Source organism: Pinus tabuliformis, chromosome 3_1 (genome assembly GCF_031772625.1).
Source record: "Pinus tabuliformis cultivar Carrire ecotype Pingquan chromosome 3_1, CPIR1, whole genome shotgun sequence".
In the NCBI taxonomy this organism is placed as follows: Eukaryota; Viridiplantae; Streptophyta; class Pinopsida; order Pinales; family Pinaceae; genus Pinus; species Pinus tabuliformis.
In genome coordinates, this window is record NC_142301.1 from 501,532,709 (window position 1) to 501,550,673 (window position 17,965).

Consider the following 17,965-nt stretch of genomic DNA (forward strand, 5'->3'; position numbering starts at 1 on the left):
GACTTCATAAGGAGTAGTGTTATTAGAACCGGACCGGACCAGACTTAACTGGCCGATCCGACCATTTTTTAGGGAGAATTAGTCTGAATCGTGTCATAGACGAAAAAAGGTTTGTTTGGTACCAAATCGACCAATTCTCGTATGAAATTGAACAATTTGATACGAAATCGACCTTTTTTCACCAAATCAATTGGTTTCAAACAATGCTACCAAGGACTCTTTGAATGCAATTTAATAATAATCAATAAAGAACAATAATTTATGAGTGGGGAAGCCTACTATTTGACCATATTTCCCTACTAATGATATGCAATTAATGATACTTCTACTTAAATTTTTAACATTGCCATTAATTGACTCAAGATGTTTGAGAGTGGTTCCAACCTCACTGGATTTCATATGGAGAAGGTAGAATTTTATATCCCCACTCAAAATCAGACAGACTTTGTAGAAAGTCCACGAAAATTCTAATATGCTTGAATGAACAAATCTGAAACTAACTTGTAACCCAAGACATGGAATTTTCTCTACTTAATTTGCAGTGGAATAGGAAGTCCATCTTGAAGAATGTAACTAGGTTCGATCTTCATAATTGTACTTGAGTCATAATGAAATATATTTATCAAAAGAAAGAAAAAGGAAATTTTATTATTAGATAAATTGACTTATTAAAGCATGGTTTTCATACTCAGGTCAATTATTTTTAGGACAAGGTCTCCATTGTAGACCTCTAGGGTTTATGTCAAGTGTCCTTGTCCATGTCATATTGTAAAGAACTCTTCTTGGGATTATTTGTAAAAGAAGAAAAATATTTTATTGTAAATTAAGTCAATTAGGCCTCCTCCACCAAGTCGACCTCAAAGAAGGACAAGTCGGCCTCAAACAAGGTAATTCGACCTCACAAGAAACCTATATATTAGAGCAACTCGACCTCATTTGTCTCACACTCTCATCAAGTTCGATTTGCAGTAAATTGCGGTATACCGATTGCAGAAAAGAGTGTGAAGTTGTAGAAGGAGGAGAGAAGCTGGAAGAAGAAAATCGAGTTTTTGGGTTACCTCTCTCACACGTGCGAAGATATTGAGTTAAAGCTAGGACCAAAATTTTGTCTCTATTGCAAGATTGAAGTTCTGCAACAGGGGGTCGAAATTTTTGTGGTAGTTGCAATACCTGGGATCGAAGTTTCTGAAATGTTGTTGGGCTAAAGTTGTTGAACAAGAAGAGAAGATTGATGATTGTTGCATTATATTAGAAGGATGACTTAGTGGAGGAGGAAAGTTTGTTGGTCTAGGGTCTTGGTCCATCTCAATTTGAATTATTGAAGGAAGAGTTCTTGACTGGGTTTTCCCCTATATAGGGGTTTTTCCCTGGTTGTCCGCCTACATCTGGTGTCCCTGATCTTTATGTTTTGGTTTTGATAATTGCTTGATGAAACAAAGATAAAAGAAGAACACGAGAAAGTTATTAAGAAGATAAGAATATCACAAGTAATTATCAGCGTAAGAAAATCTTTCTGCCTTTCGGATTTTCCAACATGGTTCAAAGCCAAGGTGAAGGAGGAGAAAAAAGGCAGCCTAAAGATCTAAGGAGAATAAGGAGTCTTAAGAAGTTGAATAAGGATCATCGAGAAAAGGGATCAAATAAAAGGGATAATCCTACTATCTACAAGAACCATGTCTAACTCATTGAAGGGAGAAAACAAACTAGAAGGAGCCTCCAACTACAGGGCATGGAAAAAGAGGATAGATCTCATCCTCGAGAAGAATAAAGTTTTGGATCTAATCAAAGGAAAAGTAAAGAAGCCTACAAATGAATCAAGTGAAGCAGAGAAAGCAAAGTTTAGAGAAACAGAAATATTAGTCATGAGCCTAATAGTGGATGGAATAAAGGCCAACCTCATTCCATATATATCTGACATTGATTTCGCTCAGTAAGTGTATCAGTTCCTATCCAAATTATTCACAATCAAGAACATTGGTCAAATTGCAAGCCTCGAGAATGAATTAAGAACTATGAAGATGAAAAAATATGATATTATGGCATCCTTCTTTGTAAAGATAGCTAGAATCATAGATGAACTCTAGGCTATAGATGAAATTGTACTAGAAAAGGAGCACGTGATCACTGACCTTCTAAAACTACCAACATCATGGAGTGCCTTTGCATCAAGAATCAACAGTTGGAAGGATACTCCTACATTAGAACAATTATGGAATGCATGTAATCAAGACGAAGCCAGAATATCGTTAATAAGCAACAAGGAGAATGAAGAGAACATCTCAAATGCCTATTCTGCTCATCACAATAATAAAGGAACCTTCAAGAAGTTCAAAGGGCCCAGGAAGAAAATAGACCTATCCAAGATTGAATGTTACAACTGTCACACAATGGCTCATTATAGAAACAATTGTCCTAAGAATCCAAGGAATAGAAGGAGAGATAGGGATCAAGAAAATATTGTCAATGAAGAATCACCAAAGAAGAAAAAGACTAAAGAATCGAAAATCAAGGATTTACTCTACTAAGTCCTCTCTCTCTCTTATCTCTCTTAGTCTTCTATTCTAAATTGTTTTCCTTTATGTTTTGATTTCTAGTACTTGTAGGTCTAACATACTTTGGTAGAACATTTTTGAATTGTTTTCATAAAATTATAGGTATCCCTCAAGATTGGATTAAGAGGGAGCCCTCACCATTTTACTAAATATAAGTATCTTACTCCTTGTATTATATTTTTATGTTTGGGTTCTCTCTCTTATCAAAATATGTTTGTATTATATGCTAATAACCTTTCTTTTTATAATTTCCTTGTTTAGGAAAGCTTGTTGTTTGCTCAATGGTTATGGAGGAGATCTCACAAGATAAAGCATGGGTTATGGAGGAGACCTCACAAGATAAAGCATGTTTGAAGTTATGTTGCAAAAGAAGCTCTTCAAGAATTGATGTCCTACAAGGTTTGTTAAGAAACAACTCAAAGGTATGTCTAAGACCATAAGCTTTGTTCTAAAGGTATATTCATTTCTTTTAAAATCTACTTTACATTTCCAGCATCGTTATGTCTAGGGTTTTGAATCACAAATATTCTTGTTAGGGTTATTAATAATTATTATCTTTTTGTGTTTGGTTTCCCTCTCTTTTCAAAATATTTATGTATTATACGCTAATAACATTTCTTTTTATATTTTCCTTGTTTAGGAAAGCTTGTTGAATTCCGAACTCGCTCCCGAATCGTGCTCCAGGCCGGAGCGGCTCGGGAGCGCGCTCCCTAAAAAAAATTTACGCTCCCTGCCCTGTTCGGGAGCGTTTCGCGGAGCGATCGCTCCGGGAGGGTTTCGACGGGCGCTGGGAGCGATCCGACGGGAAAAATTTCCGCAGATGCCAAAAAAATCAAATTTAAAAAAAAAAAAAAAAATATATATATATATATATATATATATATAGATAGATATAAATAAATAAATATAAAATATAAAAAATAAAAATAAAAAAGTTTTAAAAGCCCAATGGGTCTAAAAAAATTCCATTGTGACTTCATTGAGCAAGACTTTGGACCAAGAACAAGAGCAAAGGAGTGAGGAGCAAGTGCTGAGGAGCGAGGAGCAAGTGCCGAGGAGCGAGGAGCAAGCCTGCAAAGGTAAGTAACTTAGTAATTTAGTTAGTTTAGTTAGTTAGGTAGTGATTTAGTTAATTTAATTTAGTTTATTGAGTTTAAAAATCATAAATTTAAATTAAATTAATAAATTAAATTAATTAATCCCAATAAATTAAATTAATTTGCAGATTCAAGAATCAAAACCCTACAAACATCAAACACCATGGACCTGGCTATATTTCTTGGCATTTTCCTCTTCCTGGTCCCTTTTATGGTTATTATGGTGCTGGAGAGTAGGAAACGGAGGGCCAAACTGAAGAGGGGGATGAAGAAGCTGGAGAAAGTCAAATTGGTGAAAACCTCAGTGAGGAGGAGTTGGAGGAGGGTGAACATGACCCTCAAAAAACTAAACAAGACCAAACTCCATTGTGGAAATATGTTAACAGGGCTGAAACAGGGAGAGGGGGTGGAACCACTAAATTTCATTGCCCCCATTGCAACACTGATTACACAGGTTCATACACCCGTGCTAGAAGACACCTCTGCGGAAAAGGCCATGGGATGGAGACAAAGAAATAGGAATCAAAACTTGTACAGCGGTGTCAGCGGCGGATAGAGCCAAATACATAAGGGAAGAGGAGGAAGCACAACACAGATCAAAAAAATCAAGGGGTTTCTTTGAACCAAGCTCACAATCACAAAGAACTCCTTCAGCATCCTCCCAAGGCAGTGGATATGGAGGTACAGGGTCATCATCTTTAAGGCGTAGAACCATATCAGATTTCCTTGATGAGGGGTGTAGGAATGATGTGGATTCAAAGGTTTACAGGTTTCTCTATGCATGTGGGATACTATTCAATGTTCTTCGCTCACCTTATTGGCACAAAATGGTTTCTGCCATAAATGATGCCCCTAAAGGATACAAGAGCCCTGGGTATGACAAGGCAAGAATCGTTGGCTTTGATCATGAAAAAGCAAAAATATCACATTCTTTGAATAGAATGACAAGTTCTTGGACTGACCATGGGGTGTCCATTGTATCTGATGGATGGACAAATGTAAAAGGCAAGCCATTGATAAGTGTTCTTGCTGTGTCTGTTAGTGGTCCCATCTTTCTAGCTGCACATGATTACTCAGACAAGTTCAAGACGGCCATCAACATTGCAGAAGCATTACTTGAAACAATTGAGCGTATTGGCCCATACAATGTCATCCAAGTCATCACTGATAATGCTCCTAATTGTAAGGCAGCGGGAGCAATTATTGAGGATAAATACCCCAACATATTTTGGTTTGGATGTTTGGTTCACACATTGAACCTTCTGTTGCATGATATTTTCAAGAACAAAAATGAACAATACCAATGGATTGGTGATTTGTACAAGAAAGGCAAACAAATGATAAAATTTATTACAAATCATAGCAATACCCATGGCCTTTTCCGCAGTCACTCGAGATTGGAGTTGTTGAAGATTGCGAAAACCAGATTTGGTAGCTTTTACCTCACCTTCAGGCGCCTTTTGAAGGTAGGAGAGGCATTAGCTAGCATGGTATCAAGTCCACATTGGCATGTATTAAAGGAAAGGGCTACAAATGTAGCTGACATGGCAGGTTTTGAAATGGTGGAGGAGGCTGCTCTTGATGGGCAGTTTTGGACAACTGTGAGGCAGGTATTGGATTTCACCAAGCCAATTTATCACATGATTCAGTTTGCAGATACAGACAAACCAGTGATTGGCGAGGTGTATGAGCAAATGGATACCATGTTGGGGGAAATAAAAGACATTGTTCATAATAGATCCCAACTTGTACAAACTGATTCATGATTGTGTGTGTGAACGGTGGAATACGCTTAATCTTCCACTACATTGCTTGGCGTATATCCTTACGCCAAAATACTACTCTACATCTTGATTGGGCCAACCTGCAGCAGGGGGTGGGGTTAGGACCAAACCCCATTTAGATCCAGAGGTAACTAAAGGATATTTGGAAGCATTAGAAAAGTTGGTACCTGACAGGGAGGAATGTGCAGCTGTGCGCCTTGAAATAGGCAGATACTTCAGTGGCACTAGTTTGTATGGTAACTTCCATGCAATGGACGACAAAGATAGATTTGATACTCTCACATGGTGGGAAACATATGGCGGGCATGGACTTTTGCCAAAATTGGCAAAAAAAGTTCTTTCACAGGTTGTAAATACTTCTTCTACAGAGAGGTGTTGGAGCACCTACAGCTACATACATAATGTGAAAAGAAACAGACTCAATGAAAACCGAGCAGAAAGCCTGGTTTATGTGCACTACAACTTGAGGTTGTTGAGTCATTACTGTGATCGGGCTTATGAGGATCTCACATATAAAATTTGGGACAATCACCTAGAGGATGACAATTTGGAGGATGACGTTGTACATATTGAAGAACTGGAAGAGGAACTTGTAAGGGATGAAGATGAAGCAGCTGCAGCAACCATGCCACCTCCACCTCCACCTCCACCATCCAGTAGCAGTGCTCGAGGTCCAAGTCTTGTTCCTTTGTTGTCGCCACCTCCATCTACACCCTCACGTGGAGGTTCTAGTTCTGGTCGTCGGTCTGTCCAGGAGACTCCTAGAAGACCACCACGAACTGCTTATACTCCTGGAGACTCTCGTGGCAAGGGCCACATGTAGATTCTGATTTACAGTTTACTTGTCTTTTTTAGTTTCTATTAGACTTTAGTTCTCATAACTATTGAGTTTTGAGTCCTTGACTCTTGACTCTTTACTCTTTCATATCATAATGATATTTTTTGTAAACAATATATCACTGTGACAATGAAAATTTGAAGTTTGAAGTTGGGCCTTGGCAATTATAACTCATTGGTAATGATGTGAATTATGAATATGATGCTTCGTGAAAGACTAAAGTTGTTTCATTTCATTTCATTATTCATGTTTCATTTTATAAATTTATAACATTTCATATCATGTTAACAGTTAGAAGTTAGGATTTAGAAATATCTTAGATGTTACTTCTTGTAATGGTTAAACTTAGCTTACAAGTACAACTTTGGTGATCAAGGATGATAAATGTTATTGAATTTTCAATTTTGAAAGCTTGAAGTTGAAACTTTAAGATTGAATTTGATGAATCATGATTCATGAGACTCAATACGTTGCAGTTGTAATATGTATTTTACTAACTTGTGGACATGGTTGATGACGATTATAATTTCTAGATGATTGATGTGATATGGTTCAATGATCAATCTATGTTTTTTTATGTTTTTTATGTCTAATTCATCATTCTACATGTTTTTGTTGACATATATGTATCAAAAATTAAAAAATATAAAAAAATATATATATTTTTAAAAAATTCGCTCCTGAATTCGCTCCCAAACCGGGAGCTTCTGAAAATGGTCGCTCCCGCTCCCGCTCCCAAGCAACATGGTTTTTTCTCAATGTTGACATTTTCATTTAGCATTGGCCATATGCAAATATAAGTTTACATCATTGTAACATGGTCAATTGTTGCTCTATGATTATAACTAGTGTTTTCAAAATTATTTATCAACATTGCAAAAATCATGTACAGTGATAAACTGGAAAAGTTTCAAGAAATAAAAAATGGGGAAAATTATAAAAAATCAACTAAATGCAGAAAAACATATTTTGTTTGAATAGTTGATTAATCGTCGATTCCAATAACAAAGCTACTTGTAAGCCCAAGAGTAGGTGATCTAATTGATTGTCATCTCTAACCCAGGGCTATCAATTTGAACCATTCCAACTGCATTTCGAAAACACATAAAAGAGGTTGGTTAGAGCTCATGTGCATGCGCAAGGGTGAATTGCAAGGCTACAAGAAACCACATCCATTGTCTTTAACCCAAAACAATATTCAATTGCTGACATAACTTTATAATTTGTGTTGTCTCACACCTATATATCTATTAAAATGCCTTTAACAGACTCCAAAGCTGACACAATATTGCCGCGAAAAGTGAACCAAGCAGTGCAAGCATGCCATTGTTAATGTTGTTGCAAGCAACAAGTCAAGTCAGTGAAATCATGTCACGGTTAATTGTGCCGTGAGGCACACCAAATCAATGAATGCAAGAGATTGTTAATTGTCTCGAAAGGCAAGCCAGGTCAATGAAAGAAAGGCATTGTTACAACCCTCAACGGGGTTCAATTCCTCATATATCATGTGGCCTTCTGGAATTGGCAAGCCTCCTTGAGGATCATTGTTTTGCTATTGAACCATCATCTAAAATGTCAGACTAAACAGCATCCCACCACTTGATAGGGCCATAGATATTAAAGGCTTAGGTAAATTTTGGAAGTAGCGACAATACTCACAAAGCCATTGATATATTGAAAAAATAATGAATGTATTCTGTCCTCAAATACACACTCCAAGCAAATGAGATCATGGTTCAAAGGTGAACATGGTAATACATTAGAACACCCACAAAGGTTCAAATCTACGAGAGTCATGGATAAGTGACTAAGACCAAGCACAAATATAAACTTCAAGATGATGGGATCTTGGTTCGAGGAGGAAAATGATAACATGTCAAACTAACCACCAAGGTTCAACTCTGCCAGCGACATGAATAAGTGACTAAGGCCAGGCACAAGTTCTAGGCAAATTTGACACGACTAGATCACAACTTAAGGACCAATTCACATGTGCAAGTAAAATGCTTGTGGTGCCCAATCTTTAGGCTATATGTGATAATTCTTCTAAAAGTTTGGCCATGTTTATCATTGTGTTGCCCATTACACTCCACTAAAAACCTTTCCAAATTAATTCCATTAAAACCCTAACAAGCTATAACTCTCACTAGTTTCTAAATTCTAAAAAGGGTTGGGGAAGAAATGAGCAGGCCTCCATGGATGGCATGAATAAGAGATTGAGGCCAAGCACAAGCTCTAGGCAACTTTGATGCAAATGGATCAAAACTCCAGGACCGTTACACCCGTCCAAGCAAAACGCTTGTGGCGCCCAATCTCTTGGGCCAGATGCCATGATTTTTCGAGGTGTCAAACCATGTGATCAATGTGTTTCCCGTTCCACTCCACAAAGAAGCTTTCGACATTAAATCCATCAAAACCTATAGGCCATATCTCCCGCTGGTTTCAAAAAGGGTTGGGGAAGAAATATCCAAGCCTCCATGGATGGCATGAATAAGTGGAGTCCAGCCACAAGTTATGGGTAATTTGAAGCAAATGGATCGCAGCTCCAGGACCATTTCCCCCGTGCAAACAAAATGCTTGTGGTGCCCAATATCTTTTGGCCAGATGCGATGATTCTTCTAGGAGTTGGGCCAGTTACAATTCACGCAGAACCTTTCCACATTAATTCCATTAAAACCATAACAGGTTACATCTCTCGCTAGTATCAAAAAAGGATTGAGGAAGAAATATCCAGACCTCCTTGGATCGAAAGAATAAGTGACTAAGGCCAAGCACAAGTTCTAGGTAAATTTGATGCAAATAGGTCGCAAATCAAGGACTGTTTTGCCAGCGCAAGCAAAATGCTTGTGTTGCCCAATCTCTTGTGCCAGAGGGGATGATTCTTTGGGAGTTGGGCCATATTTATTAATGTGTATCCCACTACACTCCAAGAAGAATCTTTCCACAATATTTCCATTGAAACTCCAAGATGTCTCCCGCTGGTTTCAGAAAAGGGTTGGGGTAGAAATATCCAGGCCTCCACGGACGGCATGAAGCACAAGTTCTGTGTAAATTTGATGCAAACAGGTTGCAACTCAAGGGCCGTTTCGCTCGTGCAATCAAAATGCTTGTGGTGCCCAATCTCTTGGGACAGATGCCGCGATTATTCTAAGAATTGGACCTTGTTTATCAATGTGTTGCCCATTACACCGCACGAAGAACATTCCCACACTTATTTCATTAACACCCTAACAGGCTATATCTACCGCTGATTTCCAAATAGGATTGAGGATGAATTATCCAGGCATACATATGTAGTAAACACAAACTCTTTACCACAAAAACATAACCTCTGAAAAGGTAAAAACAGAAGAGAACCAGAAATGTAGCAGAAATTCAGCTAAATAACAAGAAAGGTTGCAAAAAGCAAAAATAAAAATCAGAGGAAGAAAACAAGTATAAGTGATACCTGGACTGCGGTGAAAATAGCGGATCGCAAACGGAACTCCACCGGCATGTATTGCTTATATCAACGTCAAACTGAACATGTTCAATGATGAGGCTAAGTAGATCGACTTTACGTCAATATAGAATGGCTTATGCTAGAACCTTCCGACTTCTGGCCAACTGGGAATATGATACTGTGGACACAATTCAACAATTCTCCTCTCTGCATCGCAGTTATTTTAGTCTGAACCAATTAGGCAAATTAGGGTCACCCAAGATACGGACTTAGCCTGAGCTCTTTATTTGTATTTTTGGGAAAGTGCGCCTGAGCTCACTCCGCGGCTATCCTCATAGACCTTCTTATTGCTGATGTGACATATTTATTTATGTTCTGGCATTGCTCGACCAAGCTTGTACATAATTTTAATCGTTTGTTTTTATTTATTTTTGAACAAACTGAACTTTGTAGGATGAATCATAAATCACATCTCTCATAAAAGATACAAAGGAATAAGTTATCTTTAATCCCATTTATTATATGATTTAATAATTATCTCTAATTATGATTTAATAATAATTATCTTATTTTATAATTATTTAAGATGTGATTTAAGTCTATATTTATAACTTTAGATGTATTAAGTGTACAGAAAAATTGTGTAAAAAATGTGTACAAGATGGTAAGAAATTTGCACCTCACTAAATTTGATAGGTCTAGTAAATGTAGAATTATGAATCTAAATTGATTTTTTTAGATTTTAATATTTTAAAATAAAAATATTTATATTAATTATATTTTAATTTATTTTTAAAATTATTTTTAAAAAAATAGAATCTTATTATTTCAAAACTAAGATAAATTAAAAAACCATAATAAAATATATTTTAGGAAGAAACTAAGAAATCATTTAAAAAGATTTATAAAAAGGTATTATATATTATTATTTTATAGTATTTATATATTTTGAAGTGATGATTTTAATGTGCAAATATATTTATTAAATAAAATTAGTATAAACTTATGTAATTTAGGATTTATCAAGGGTTGAAAGGGAACAAATCTATTTTCACTTTAAAAGAGGTTTGCATCTCAAGAGATTTGATTCATCCCCACTCTTAATAGATCTAAAGTTAATATGGATCTATGTGGATTTAATTTCCCCCTTTAAATTGGCTATATTCCACATGAATAATAAGGGTCAATAACATGGGTATGGAGCAGTTGGCTATATTCCACATGAATAACATGGGTTTGGAGCTCAAAAACCATGGGTAATAATTTATAAAAATTAATAAAAATAATAATTTATTTTTACTTTTTATTTGTTTTATTTGGACAAAGTGAAAATGTTTATCAGACTTTACATTACATTACAACATGAGCACAAAAATAAATCTCTATTTTAGATAGAAAAGAATATGTTTTTTTTCTAGAGAATCTCTAATTTCGATGATATGGAGTTGGTATGTGCATACAACCAACCTAGATCCATCTTAACTCTGAATCTACCAAGAGCTAAGAGGGACCAAATCTCTTTTCACTCTAAAAGAGGTTTGCATCTCAATATATTTGATCCATTTCTACTCTTGATATAGTAGAATTAAGATGGATCTAAGCTAGTTTAATTATTAATTTTATGTTTTTTACTTTATTTTTATGTAATTTTACCAAGTCAAAATGTTGAATAAGACTCTCGATCGGGATGAGGAATAGGGTAGTTGAGGATGGCAGGAGCGATCATTATAAGGGAAGGACAGTCGGAAGTGACCACAGGAATGAGGCCGCCCTCCCAACCAAAACAATGAGTAATAGGCCAGCACATGTTTCAAGAAACCGGAGTGGGGAAGGTGGAATGAGAATGATTAGCAATAGTGGCGGCAGTAATGGCAAAGCGAGAAGGGTGGCGAAGAGGCATTATATGAAGGTGGCGGAGGGTAAAGGAAAGCAGACGAGTCGGAGGAGGAGTTGAACGAGGCGCAGCTAGGAGGAGCCATCAGGGAGGTCTGCGTTTTCGGGTATGTGCAACCTGCGATCTTTGTCTTCTTAATATCTATCACTATAGGTAGAATGGATAAGTTTCATTATTGCGAAGACCCTGTTGATGAAAAGGGCCTGAGTGAGCTAGGTCGTCCCTCCATAATGCACTGTGAGGGTCTTCGGGGTTTGTCTCAGGTTGGGAATCCTGAGGAAATATGCAGCCGGGAGCATAGTTTGAGGATTAATGTGGAGAACCAAGGCGAGAACTCCATGGTAAGAATAGAAGGGTGGTCTGGCAGTGGGGACTCAAAGATTATGCCCTTAGCCCACCATATGATCCGCATGATAGAGGGCCTAATACATCTTATGTACCCGGGGAATGATTATCAGTGCCAGTTTCAAACAAACGAAGGGGATTGTTGTAGAAGTAGAGGAACAACCAAAGGGAAATTGGTAAGCGAAGACAACGAGAAGAACCTCAAAAAACTGACACCTGTGATTGATGATTGTTTACAGGAGAGGGTAGGAGAAAGGATGGCGCAGTCGGGTCGTGGAAGAGGTTGTGGAGGCAGAGGCCGTCCAAGACAAGGGAACTCGAGAGGCAGGCCCACAGAAACCCCAAGAAATCAATGCAGAGGGAGAAGGTCCACCCTGACAGCGGTTCAGGAGGCGGCACGAGCTTACCAAGAAGGAACAGATGAGGATATCTGACGTATCATCCAAAATATGGAATCCATTGTGCTGGAAGAACAGTCGGAACCAGAGTCAAAAGAATGGGCAGAAATAATTAGTGACCCAGGAAATACGAGGGGAAGGAAGACATTGTACAAGCAGTCTCTGCATATTTATTGGGTCCTAAAACGCCTCATGGCAAAGGCATTAGAACAAGTAGCGAAGGAAATGGCGTAAATAGCCAACGGGACGCCAAATTTACAGAAGGAAATGAAAAAATTCCAGGTAATCATGATCAAACAAAACAAAAAATTGGAGGAGATGTCTCAGCTACTGTCCAAGATGGTTGGCACGCACCCATGCCAAGAGGAACAAATGGATATCCCCATGGAAATGGACCCGAATACTGGAACCAGAAAGGAATGAGTTTCTTGAGGCTCTGCTGTGGTTTTTTGATATTCTCCTTTTTACAGTTTTATGCAAATCAGTAGCTTAATAGGTAGCTTCAGTTGTATAGTGCATATAGCCAGTATGGAAAGACTTGTCAAATTTTGTTTTTGGAATGCTTACAGCAAACTCAGGTGGCCAACAAACCTGGTTTCCCTTCGGGGCAGGGTGAGGCTACCAAAACGTTGTATCTGGTCTCCTTGTTTAGCATAAATAGAAAAGAATGGTACTACCTCCACTTACAAAAAAAAAAATGTTGAATAATACATTACATTACAACATCTCTACTATAATGGATTAGAGAGAGCGCAATCACTGTTATTATTTTTTTACTTTTTTTTACTTTTTTAATTAAGCTAACACCGGCCTAGATCAATCTTAATTGTGGATCTAAAAAGCACCGAAGAAGAGAGAGATGAAAGCCTGCTTTGCAAAAGTTCATTTTTTGTGGAGTATTTTTGCACAGGTTGAAGGGCCATGACTTAATTGGTTTATTGGTTGTATTGTATTGGGTTTGGTTATGGATTGTGAGTCTAAGGGCGGCAACTTAACTATCAGTATTATTATTGGGTTGTGGTAACAAATTGTTTGGAGTTCACTCGAATCGAACTAAAATTGTTGTAAACTGAAGTTTTGTATATTGAATTTCTATAAATAAACAAAGTGTTGGTGAAACATGTGGGAGTTCCCTCTTCCATTCTATTGTGTTGTTTTGTGTATGTTTATACTAGTTTTATATTGTGAAATAAAATAGAATTGGGTAACCAAAGTTATTTAGATAATTGAAGTAATTTGTAGTTGAAGTTTGAAGTGGTTATTATGCTTAAGATTGATTGAATACTAATTTGGCAAGTATAAGGTATCAATCTCGCTACATAATGCATAGGCTAGAGGTGTAGTATAGGCGTTAGCAAACTCAAGTTGGTTTCGCCATTAAGGAGAAACCACATTGGTGCCACACGCCTCAGGGGACATGGGCAGCTTATAGCTCGAAGGTGCGCCTTAGGGGTGTGACATAAACAGACTAGTAGTTTAAATATGATTTAACCAAAGTGGTCGTTGCTTCAATCTTTCACACCATGGCTTGTATTTAATTTTAATTTGCAAATACGATGAAGCATTAATGAAAGTTAGATGCATGCAAAATACACTAGTATTTTAACACTAATCTTCTGTTAAAAAATTGAGGGTTTAATTCACCTCCCTCATTAAACAAAAATTGTTCAAAAAACACAAACCCTAATGCTCAGGCACATTTTTCTTCTTCATATTACCTGTAGCGATTGGGATGACAATGCTAATTTTTTCCACAAGCGTCTCAATCGTGCCTACATCCTGCACCAGCGCAAAATTTAAATTAGCAAATGCATAATGTTATCATGTAGTCGCGGTTATAGATTGAAGAAGCTTAATGTGCTTAGACATAATGCACCAAGAACAACCAATGTTCTAGATGCTCGATCGTTTTATAGGTTAAAATGCGGAGAAGTTGTAAACACTTAGCCATGGATAAAGTAGTAAAAATTTATCGAATAATGCATAGAGAAACTGGAAAATATGTTGGAAAGAACAAAAGTACCCATGGGAAAAACCATGGGTTGTCAAAACCTTGAGTCCAAAAACCATGGGTAAATTATTATTTTTTATTTTGTATTTTGTATTTTTATTTTTATGAAATTTGACCAAGTCAAAATGTTTACAGGACAGGATAGAAAAAAAACATTAAAACATCTCTTCTATACTGAGTTGGAGAACGCCTCTCGACACAATTAGTTTATTTTGTGTTTTCTTAGTTATTGTGTAATAATTTTATTTGTGAATTTAGTTGTAAAGGATTAAATGCAAGTGAGAAATAATCATATACAAAAGTACATAAAAGATTTACCTTACAAAGTACAAAGTGGAAAATTGCACATAAATGGATTATTAAGCCCTTTATTGAATTGTAGTGAATTAAAATTATGAAAGTGAGATGTCCTTTCTTCAATCTTTCACGAGCAAAGTTCAAATTGATCCTCTTATTCTAAGGACCAGTCATCAAGAAACAACCAATAGTGCTTTGTCGCTTTTTTACTTGACTCGAAGGGCAACGGTGTGCTAGGAAGGAAAGGGATGACGCTCAAAAGGTAAGGGTGAATCCGTTTGTCCTCATCGGGAAAGGTTTTATTTATCTTTCATTAAGGAGGGTTTGAGAGCTTAAGCGTTACTACAAGCCTTATCTATTCTAGTTAAAGTGAGGATTTGGGCTTTTCTCCTAATATAATTGTGATGCTTTTACGGCGAAGAAAAGAGCGTTTCTGCAAATACAACTGTGTTGGTGTTATGGAAGGGTGTGTAAACACACTCAACCAAAGGGAGGGAAAATAGGCTCACTAATAAGCAAATTGTGATGGTCAACTACGACGATTTTATCAAGGGGAAAATCATGTTTCTCGTACATCGGTTGTCAAAATATTCTACTATGCATCACCCTGTCCCGATCGCTTACTCAATAATATGAGGAATTGGTCGCTTCCATTACTTCAGTTGTCAAATCCCAATATTCCCCGTCCCATATGTTCTTTTTTTTTTCAAGAGCTCACCAGTCGAATTTTGGAGTTCCTCAAGCCCCCCTTATTCTAAGCTTAAGTACCCCCCTGCCCACCTGGGTATGATCCTTTTGCTCGAGCCCAGTTGTTGATCAAGGACCAACGACTCTATACCAACCAATCATATAAGCCTATCATCCCTAAAGAAAATCCATCCCAATGTTTCCCCTCACTTTCCTTCTTTCTTCCATTTCTCTCAACCCCAACCCAATAGGGATAATAAATTTAGAATATCATTTCACACCACCCAGATCCATCCATCACTCACTAGTAGGACATAAATATTGATTGGTATCGGCGCCCTTGTCCTAAGCCAAACCTATCTTTCAGGTGCTCTTATAGAGCTTCCACATTGCACTAGAATCGAAGATTTTTTTTTAATGTTTTTACGCTTCCTGATATTCACAAGAATCAAGGAAGAGTCAAGATAATTAGTAAAAAGGAGTCTCCCAATGGAGCATCATGTCACAATGAGACTTGAACTGGGGTGGGGAGGTTATCATTAAACCCCCCAACCATTTGGAATATCAATGTTCAATACCTCCTATTTTATGTTCCCAATATTTGGTACCTAGCTCTTAACTCCATTGTGACAGTTAGCGTGATATTTTGAAACTCTACTACTCCATTGTTCTAAGTGCAAACACAATGAATGATTGAACCCCTTGAGGCTCATGGAGTACATTATTTATCTTACTTTTGTTGTTCTTTCACTACCAACATTTTGGATTCCAATAAAACTCCAATTGTTAACCAAGAACCAATTATATTAACCTCTATAATTTCCCATCAGTCCACCCTTCTTACTTTAATCCTGGTCTTTTTTATGTGTAGGGTCACATGGATTCTATGTAGGATCTAGGTGTCTATGGGTCAATGACTCCAATTGGTTGTGGTGGATGCTTCAGTTACATTAGGTGTGGACTCACTTATTGAAAAGTAGCATGTCGACGTATTCATTAATGGTTTTGTTGTCAATGACATTATTTGTTGACCACATTCTTTACCAAGCATCACCTTGTCAATGATCCCTTTGTGAATCACTCCTTTATCAACAACCCTCCTATCAATGATTTATCCTGTTAAGCATTCCCTTGTTGGTCACCCCCTTGTTGGGTAGGAGTTTGAAGAATAAAGATGGCCATATTCCTTTTAATCCACTCCATTTCTTAACTTCATTGATCCATTTTGAATCACACCTCGTTGATCAAGAGATTTTGGTTCACCAGAAACTTGCTGACAAGGAAGATGAGGGAATAATATAGGGATCTAGACCTTGTTTTGCGGTAACAATCCCCGTCTAATTCTTTGAGTGCATTTGATTTGAAACCTTCCATTTACAATAATACTCGATATTAATCTTCCTTGTATAACATGGAACTCATGAACAAATCAAGTTATCCATATTAACCACCAAAATAATTCTTATATATAGAAGTAGACTCAGCCTAAAATCATTATCATATACTTTCTCAATGATTTTAAATCATCCATACCTCAATGGTTTCAACTTTTTGGTTTCCTCTTACAATTTTCCTTTGCTAAGAAGGCATTGAATCTTATCTTAAACACATACTCTACAACCAATGCTATGTTGGTCATGTCAAAGCTTGTAATTCTTCTTACTTCCATCCCACTACTCTTTCATTTTGAGATGGTTTTGGTTTATCTTAATAATGAACTCATTTGCTCTAGGTGCTTCCTCATGCACTTCCCACCAATTACCCTCTTGTTTCATATGAACAACATCATAGGGTGATAATGGAAAATAATTGAAACCAACTTTAAAGGCAAATATTTTGTTGGAAGAATCTAATACCCTAGCATAAGAGCGACATATGTATGTAGTTAGTCATCCCAAAATGTTGAGAACTTGTAGTTATACACTCTCAAAGACTAAACCAAAGTTATGTTAACAATTTTAGTTTACCTATCAATCTAGTGATGACATGTTGTTGAACCTTTCAATGTTACCTCCACTCCCTTCTAGATAGCCCAAAAACATTGAATATTAATAAAAAAACATTTAAGTAAGGCAATCCAAAATGGAGCCATACATTTGAAAAGAACAACCCAACTACTTCATGTATTTTAGCAAACCTCTTACAATATATTGATCCAAATTGGATCAATATATTATTTATCACTCATAATGGTGCTTTCAAAGTGGAAAACGTGGAGGAATCAACACACAACCATTTTTATTAGTAGGTCTCAATTTGGCAAATTGTGGTTTGAAACCTTCTATAAGTCGTTTGAGGCATTAAATGATGTCATTTTGTGGGGTAAACTTTGTTTCTTAAATGTGACACCTCATGGCACTATTCTACACACATATATTTCCAATGACTCGATAATTGCCTCAATTAAAGTCTGTATGCAAAGGTTATGCAACCCTAAAGTTGACCTTCATGTTTTAACCATAGTGATTCAAGAAGATGCCATGTCGGCCCTTGTTATTCACGGAAAATGGGTTGGGCAAGTAATCATGATGAAGAAGACTCTAAAAGAGACAATATCACATGATCATGATGAAGAAGACTATAGAAGAGACAATATCACGTGATTGTGATGAAGAAGACT

General features: G+C 37.0%; 1 protein-coding gene across 1 annotated transcript in view; it reads right to left on the bottom strand.

Moving 5' to 3' along the window:
• The window catches only part of LOC149188001 (protein TIC 20-I, chloroplastic-like), a 29,240-nt gene extending 19,184 nt beyond the window's left edge, over nucleotides 1–10,056 (bottom strand). Inside the window, exon 1 of the mRNA XM_089411535.1 lies at nucleotides 9,720–10,056. The gene's annotated coding sequence lies outside the window, so the exon portion shown is untranslated. The remainder of the gene's footprint in view (nucleotides 1–9,719) is intronic.
• Nucleotides 10,057–17,965: the final 7,909 nt, after the last annotated feature.